Source organism: Hyaena hyaena, unplaced genomic scaffold (assembly GCF_003009895.1).
Source record: "Hyaena hyaena isolate Hyena2069 unplaced genomic scaffold, ASM300989v1 scaffold_55, whole genome shotgun sequence".
NCBI lineage: Eukaryota > Metazoa > Chordata > Mammalia > Carnivora > Hyaenidae > Hyaena > Hyaena hyaena.
In genome coordinates this window covers 126,474-134,667 of record NW_024080687.1, presented here as the reverse complement: position 1 = coordinate 134,667, position 8,194 = coordinate 126,474, and the positions used below count along the sequence as shown (strand labels likewise).

The 8,194-nt window shown below is 39.2% G+C and overlaps 1 long non-coding RNA gene across 1 annotated transcript; it reads right to left on the bottom strand.

Moving 5' to 3' along the window:
• Positions 1 to 5,992: 5,992 nt before the first annotated feature.
• Positions 5,993 to 7,540, bottom strand: LOC120231182. Its single transcript, XR_005528282.1, has 2 exons — positions 7,395 to 7,540; positions 5,993 to 6,182 (listed from the first exon to the last, which is right to left on the bottom strand). It is a non-coding gene; the product is annotated as an uncharacterized LOC120231182 (long non-coding RNA).
• Positions 7,541 to 8,194: the final 654 nt, after the last annotated feature.

The following is an 8,194-nucleotide window of genomic DNA, read 5'->3' as shown; positions in this document are numbered from 1 at the left end:
GCTAGAGTGACAATAGGAATCTCATAGTCTCATGGGAGGTGTGAGGGAAATCCTTGAAGATGTCTGTGACATGAATCTTCCAACCAGAGAAAGGAAGGTTATTATTTATGAAGAGGAAATAATAAAAATTAGAAAATAGTTAACTATGGGGCGCCTGGGTGGCTTAGTCAGTTAAGAGTCCAACTCTTGATCTCCACCGGGTCATGATCTCATGGATCATGGATCATGAGATCACACCCTGAATCCAGCTCTGCACTGATGGTGCAGAGCCTGCTTGGGATTCTCTCTCTCTCCCTCTCTCTCTCTGCCCCTCCCTCATTCGCTCTCAAAATAAATAAACATTAAAAGAAGAAAAATGGCTAACTATCATAAACTTTAAATGTTGTACTAATTTATTTATCAAGCAATTTGTTATGGGGCAGAGATATCTGAAATAATTATTACATCCCTTGAAATGATTTAGATAAATTCGTTTGTTTCCAGCTAAGATGGAAGGAATCCTTTAAAACCATGATTCCAGAAACTGAGTCCAGGCTAATATTGTGACAATAAAATTTTGTTAGATATATTATTTATTGGAGTTCAAGTGACTAGTTGGATTACTTCAGTTTAGTTGTTGCATAGTTTTTTTTTTCTTTCTATATGGAAAGAACATTTATTGAGATGGGTTTTTACAGTGATTGCTTTCCTTATCTAAATGGAGGAACAATTCTACATCTTTCTTGATGCCCAAGTTTATCTGTTTTCCCCCCAAGTTTATATGTTTCATTCCAGGGATGATCATTAACTTGCAACCGTTTGCTTGAGTGTTATTGGTGGTAAGTCAAAATGACAGACAGAGATTAAGGAAAAATGAACAAACAAGAAAATCTTCCTTTATCAAAGTCTGGAGCCTGAGGCTAAACAAGAGTTTATAAGTAAAAAGCTGCATTGAAGGATCAGAAAAATAGCACCGTGACTAATCATCGGAAGAATTTAGAAGCAAGAGAGAAGAGATAAACGTAAACTCAGATTACTACTCTTTCTTTTTTGTTCATGAGGCAGCAAGTGAACACTATTAACTCTCACTGGAGAGAATCTCTGCAATGTCATCCTGGTGCCTTGCCTCTTGTTCTAATTCTAACACAGAACTCTTCTCCTTCCCCCTTTTCACCATTCAACAAATATTTATTGAATGCCTGCAGAGTACATTTCTGCTACTGTGCTTGGCCTTAAGAACACTGTCAATGACCAAGAGATATAGTCTCTGTACTCATGAATTTTTTTGTCAGGCACAAGAGACGTGTGTGTGTGTGTGTGTGTGTGTGTGTGTGTGTGGTCATGGAAGTGTTAATTAACTCAGTGAAAGGAAATGTTTTCACTATGCATATGAAATCACCATGATGTTCACTTTAAATATCCTAAAATTTTGTATGTTAGCTATACCTCAATAAAATTAAAAATTTTAAAAATGAGATCATATGATTGGAAAGGCACCATTATAGTGTTGATAGGATAGGATATTTAAAACAGATTATATTGAGCCACCACCTGGGTGGCTCAGTAGGTTAAGCACCTGAGTTTTGATTGTGGCTCAGGTCATGTTCTCAGTGTTGTGAGATCGAGCTCCACCTCAGGCTCTGTGTTGGGCATGGAGCCTGCTTAAGATTCTCTCTCTCTCTCTCTCTCTCTCTCTCTCTCTCTCTCTCTCCCAGTTGCTCTCTCTCTCTCTCTCTTTCTCCCTCTGCCCCTCCCCTAATTGCACACTCATGTTCTCTCTCTCTATAAAAAATAATAATTAAAAAAACATAAAACAGATTATATTGGAAAATCTGGGAATATTTCATTTTGGGACCTGATTTGAAATCCTCTTATCTTTTAGAAGGCTTGCTTAAAATGATTGTGTTTATTGACATGTTACATTTTTTTCTTTAACAGAATTTCCCACTTTTCTCCATGAAAACTGATTTGAAGCAACGTGATGGATGGTTAAGGGCTTCATTGCTTTCGTCAACCAACATTTAACAAGATTCTACAAGGAGCTGAGCAGTATGACTTTGTGGAGGTGCTGGGTTTCTCTGCATCTCAGTATTCTCATTGACAAAAATTGGTAACAACAAAACCTTCCTCAGAGCATTGTTGTGGTGTCGTGTGGTGTTGAACAACGCATGGGAAACGCTAAGGGCAGTGACAGTTATGGAAGAAAGTGAACTCATTCAGCGAGACCTAAGATCCTATGGCTGCTTAATGCCAAACAGCCAATGCCCCGTTTTCAATCCTGACCTCCCATGAGGGCTGTAACCCAGGTCACAAAAAAGTGTGAATATGTTTTAAAAAATGAACTGTGAGTTTCTCTTTTCCTATTTTAGTGAACTTCCTCAAGCAATTATATAATGTGATTGAAGAGAGCATGTTTTGATTTTTAAAAAATGGCCTAAGAAGACAATTAACAAAAGCTTTAGGATTCAATTCTTGAGGTTTTAAAGATTAATCTGAGATGTTTAGAACATAAAAGAGAAAAAGCGAGCATATGATGTTTTAAAGCACAGTCAGCAAACAGTGCTATTCTAGTTTCTGATCAATATAAGGGCCAAGTAGCTGCTGCAGGTGTTTTAATCACCAAAAAGTGGAGCTTCCAAAAATTGCATCTCTCCTCAGAACTCAATAAGATGAGATTATTTTTTCCAAAGACATGATTGGTCCTTTCAAGCAGAGGGGTGGAGAGAGTAGGAAAGTCTAGAAAATGAATACCTTTCACTTGACCATGTTTAAAAGCAGCTGAAGTGCACAGTAATAGAGGTTGCTTTGGAAAGAACCAATAAGAATACATCGCAAGATCTGAGCAAACCCAGCTGGAGAAGCCCAGGGAGAGAAACTTCTTTTTGGCAGTCCCTTCAATTGGTGAGTTTTAACCAGGAGATGAAATAGCTAGGAAACAACAGATTTTATCATTTACTGTTTGGAAAAATAGGACTTGGAATTGAACGGTCAGTTGAAGGGAATCATGAGGCTAGATGAGGCATGATTCATGGGGAGCAGACACAATGGAATCCCCTCTTCCCCCTTTTATTTGGTGTCTGTAAAAACGAGGAGCAAGTCAGAGTCCTTCCATCTGAATCTTTATTCTGAATACCACTGTGTAATTGATGACGTTAATTGGACTCTTTTTTCTCCTGTTGGGTTTAGGCCGAAATCTATCAAGAAATGTTTATCAACTTTATGCTTAGAAGTTATCTCAGAAACCCAATTTCAGATCAGGAACCGAGCAGAATAATGAGAAACTATAAACTGCAGTTTCTGATCTGTCCAAAGTACTCTGACTTTCTTGCCAAAAACTATGTCTTCCCGTCTATTTGTTCCAGTATTGTTTTTAAACCTTGTGTGATATGGTTTATTTCTTTTTGAGAAGGAATGCATAGATAGAATTGCTTCAGATTCAGCATATGTCTCAGGTGGGCCGTCATGATTATCATAGGCAACTTCATTACTATGAATCACAGCTAACATGGTGTGGAGAGATGTGTGAGCTCAGGGCTGCAATGTTTGAATTTGAGAAGTAAGAAGGGAATTTCTGACCCTTTGTGAAACATCCCTTCATTTCGTCTAAGTGTCTTTGTACACTAAAATGGGAGATCTGGAGGGGGAAATACAATGTCCCCAGTGAGGGCGTAGACAAAAGTTTTCCCATCTGGATCGAGATGTGCACATCTGGTGTTCTGAAATGATGCTGGCAGTAATCCTGAACTTCCAGTTTCATCTCTGGGGTTTACAATTTCCCACACACTCGAGGCCAGGTGCTACCTTGATTATCTGCAGACATTTGGGTGGTTGGTTTGCTTTCTTAGGAAGGGCTCTTAGGTGTATTGGGTCCCTGGGAGAGGAAGAGAATGGACCCCAGGCCAGAGCCTGCAATGTTATCCCGAACTTGAGCTGGAGGGGCCTCTTGTTCTGTGAATGAAAAGTGTTGAGGGCTGGCAATTCAAATAGTCATCACTATCTGAAATCCGGGCCTCGTCCCTTTTACCTGGGGGAAGTGAGTGGGTTGGAGAGAATGTGGGGGTAAATTAACGTGAAACTTGCTACTCAGCAATTCAGAAGAGGAGATGTGGTTGTAATAGGAGTTACATGATGGTTGATACTTAAAGGAATTAATATGAACAGTGTAAGATAATATTAAAGCAGGTTTTTCTGTGGCTCACAATCTTCCTATTACCCAAGGCTTGTCAATTTGCTTCAAGCTGAACTACGTAGGAATAAATTGACTCGGTGGCTATTATTCTGAACAGACAACTCTGCCCATTTTTTACTTGACTTAGACGATATTGAGTTGAATTGATTGCTCTCTTGCTGGCTTGGTTCTGTAGAGAACAATATTCTTTTCTCTTTCCTTTTGGCCTCCCCCACTTCCTTCCCATGTTTCCTGTTGTATTTCTAGTTAAGCGGGTTGAAGAAATTTGAACTATTTTATTTTCTTCTCTAGCATCATATTTAACCATGGCAGAAAAACCCAAATAGTGTATGTGCATTTCTGTTTGACAGCCAACCTCAGCTGATCAGAAGTTTTCTCTGTGGTTGTGAACAGTTCCCCTGTAGAGAGGGCAAGGATCTCATTAGCACCAACTAATGGATAACGTTTCCCTCTCTGGAGACCTGGAGTGGGGGTTTTTGAGCCCCCATATTATTTATTTTCTTTCTTAATTCCTACTTTGCCTGGTGAAGTGTTGCAGCTTCCTTTTTGATGTAGAAGAGAAGAATACAATATCCTTATATAGATCCAGAACCCAAAGATTTGGCTTATAGATTAGCTCTACAATGTATTCATGTGGGTATTGCTATTGCTTGATGCACATTACACACCTGTAGCTGCTGACACAGAAAAAGAAATCATTATGAAGAGCACGGCTTGTGCTTATTGAATTTACAGAACATCCAGTGAGCAAGAAGAGACACAATTACTTTGGGAGCAAAATCCCCAAAGTGTCACCTGGGGCTCTGGTCTTTGGCTGACACATAGCCAAGGCAGTGTCGGCATATGATCAGGAGCGGGGATTTGAGCTGCTTCCTGTGTGGTGGGATTTCAGAGCTCTGGGTAGAGTCCTTTGCGGGGAAATCCTCTATCTCAGCTCCTGTTAGATGCCCTGTTAATGCCAAAGCCCCAGGGGAAGTAACTCATGGCCTTAATAGGGGCCTGTCACATAATTTGTGGTCATTAAATATTTATACAAATGAATGCATGGCTGAGTATAAAATTTTCACAAATGTTACAAATAATCTGTAACAAACCCTTTATTTAAAATATGAGCAATAAACATGAAAGTAACATAGCAATGTTACATAATTAGAACACGGATGTGTCATCAAGTTCCCCCCCTATAAAAAATAAAGAAAAAAGTTACTCCTAACATCACTCTACATGATAACTCCTCTCAGTATTCATAATAAAGATGGAATCCCTCGTCACGTACTTTTTGAAATATTTTTCTCTGTTTTCTTTCTCTTAAAAAAGTGTCGTAGCTCTTCAATAGTATTTTTTTAGCCAAATATATTGTAAACATTTTATGTCAACAAAATGTATCAACTCCAGTTTTTAAGATAAGAATTGGACAGAAAAGGAAAGGGGCCATGGCATGAGACAGCTGTTTTTGGTCAAGAGGCAGAGCGTGATGTAGAGAGGATACTGTCTAAAGAGGAGACAGTAGAATAAAGAGCCAAAGAAAACTCTACTGCCTTGTCCTTAATAATCCCCTTCCCATACCATGATGACTGATCACTGCGGGGGGGTGAGGGCCAGAGACCTTTGGTTCTGTGTTGTTGCTCTCTCATCATAAAACACTAGCCTAACGAGTGGCACAAATTTCTGGCGTTTATGTCAAAATGAAACTGACCACAGACCCTTTTTTTGTGGGCTTCTTTTGGGTATTCCCTGAGTCAGTAGTAAAAAGGGGCAACCCCCCACCTGACAAAGACCTATAGAAGCCATCCATAGGACTTTTAAAATTTTTAAAGAATTGTGTTGTCTTGCATATGTTTTATTTAACATTAGGAAAATTTACCCCTCAAATTTCAATTCTTGCTGCTTCATCTTTCTTTGACTTCCTTTCTCTAGCTCCTGTTTGCCTCTTTGTTAACTTTTTGGACATTTCACGATCTTCATGCTCTTTCAAAGATATCCGTAAATTACGTTGTTTCCAGCTCCTTCTGTGCTGTAATTGATAAGAGCCATATCACACCTAATTTCAGCTCAATAGAAGCTGTTGCAAGGTATCAAGTAACTAATTTCATAAACTCCCTCCTGATAGTTTTCATGGTGCCAATGGTTTAAACTCTTTTATTCTCACATAACATGTATCTAGCAATAAATTTGGGGGTGATCATCCCATAGGGTAAAAAATGGCAAAAGTTTCTGAGGGCAGAGTCGGATAAAAGCAGGTGGGGAAGCTTGTTTTGGGCAGAGCACACTCAAACGCTTTGCATAAATAGCCATCCACATGGTCAAGCTTTTTGCCAACTCCTGCCCAATGCCAGTAAAACATAGCAGACCAAAGGGAAAATTTATTGCACAACATTTTTTGAAGATAATTCTAAGACTGAATAAGATTGAACAGAATTGACTGCCATCCTCAATACAAATTTATTATGTTTATCTTCTCATTTGAGGGGCCTCTTTGCTGTTCTCTTTTCCATAACTGCTAAATAGCCATTTTATAAGTCCGTTGGTTTAGATGTGAGGACTTGGGGTCTGGCTATGCCTCAAGTTACCTTTTAGTTAAACAAATATTCTTTAGTGTTTATTTTTAAGAGAGAGAGAGAGAGACAGACAGACAGAGTGTGAGGGAGGGAGGGACAGAGAGAGAGGGAGGCACAGAATTGGAAGCAGCTTTCAGGCTCTGAGCTGTAGCACAAATCCTGACTCGGGGCTTGAATACACAAGCTGTGAGGTCATGACCTGAGCCGAAATCAGACACTTAACTAACTGAGCTACCCAGGTGCCCCATCTTTTAGTTTTTATTGTGGAATCATAAAGGATTTTTTTTTCAGGTATATTTTAGTAACTCAAAATCTTTAACATTTTTATGAGTGATGAGGAGTGGGGATATTTTCAGATTTTTCTGTAATAATCTATTATGAGAACAGTCTGAACAAGTATAACTCATGGTCAAAAGGACCATTAATTAGCAAAGGTGAGGGCAGTAGAGTATATTTTATTGCTTAAAGGCTTGTACTGTTGTGAATAATGTGAATAATCACATATCATTTACTCCAAGAGGTTTACTTTATACCTTTGCAGAGAATCATAAATTTAGTGGGGGATCTTGAGAAGCCATTTATATTTTCTCCACCTTTAGACAGGATGTTTCTCTTGCAAACTTCTCACACTTTCCCTGAAATATTAGTCTCCTCAAATAAGTACTTACAGTGTTATGCAGTTTTTCCACACCAGCCCAAAACGTCTGTATTTCAATTGTAAGCTAAGTTTCTCCACATGCCATATACTTTTAGAATCTTGTCACAATGTGTTATTTTAATTCTCAATTCTTTAACGTGGTTTACTCCAGCAGCATTTCCCTGCATATGCTGCCTCTCTGAGACCCAATACCATGAGACAGATAGTACTGTGACACAAAAGAAAGTTTCCATGGTTACAAAATTTGCCAAGCTCTGAATACTATCGGACTCTCTTGGACATCATCTTATTGTAGCTATCACAGTCTCTGGAAGTTGTCCCCAGACCACAGTACCTAAGGAACAACTAGAATGCAATCAACAACCTACAAATAAAAAAGCAAAAATAAATGTCCAGATGATTAAGATGTGCGGCTGGGGAACAACCATCAGTTTTGGTTGCAGGATCCTATCCCAGGGCACGGGAGATATGGTGCTGAGGGTTCCAAGTATGTGGGAAGATGGAATGGGAAGCTATGTGCCATAGGAGGTCTTCAACTTATAGGAGGTAACATGGGAAAACAAACAACCAAACAGCCTTATTGGATTTGCACAGTGATGCAACTTAGGCCCATTCAGTACTGAAAAAGAAATTCCCTAATTCTACTTTGGACGAGTAGAATCATGCCTGTATACGTTACACTCACTATTTGAAGTGGTACAGTTAGTGTTGCTCTGCAGAATCACTTGTGATGGTCACATTGCTACATCCTGCTTTGATCCTACCCCAATGATGAAACATCACCTCCACAGAGTAATGACAATGATCCCA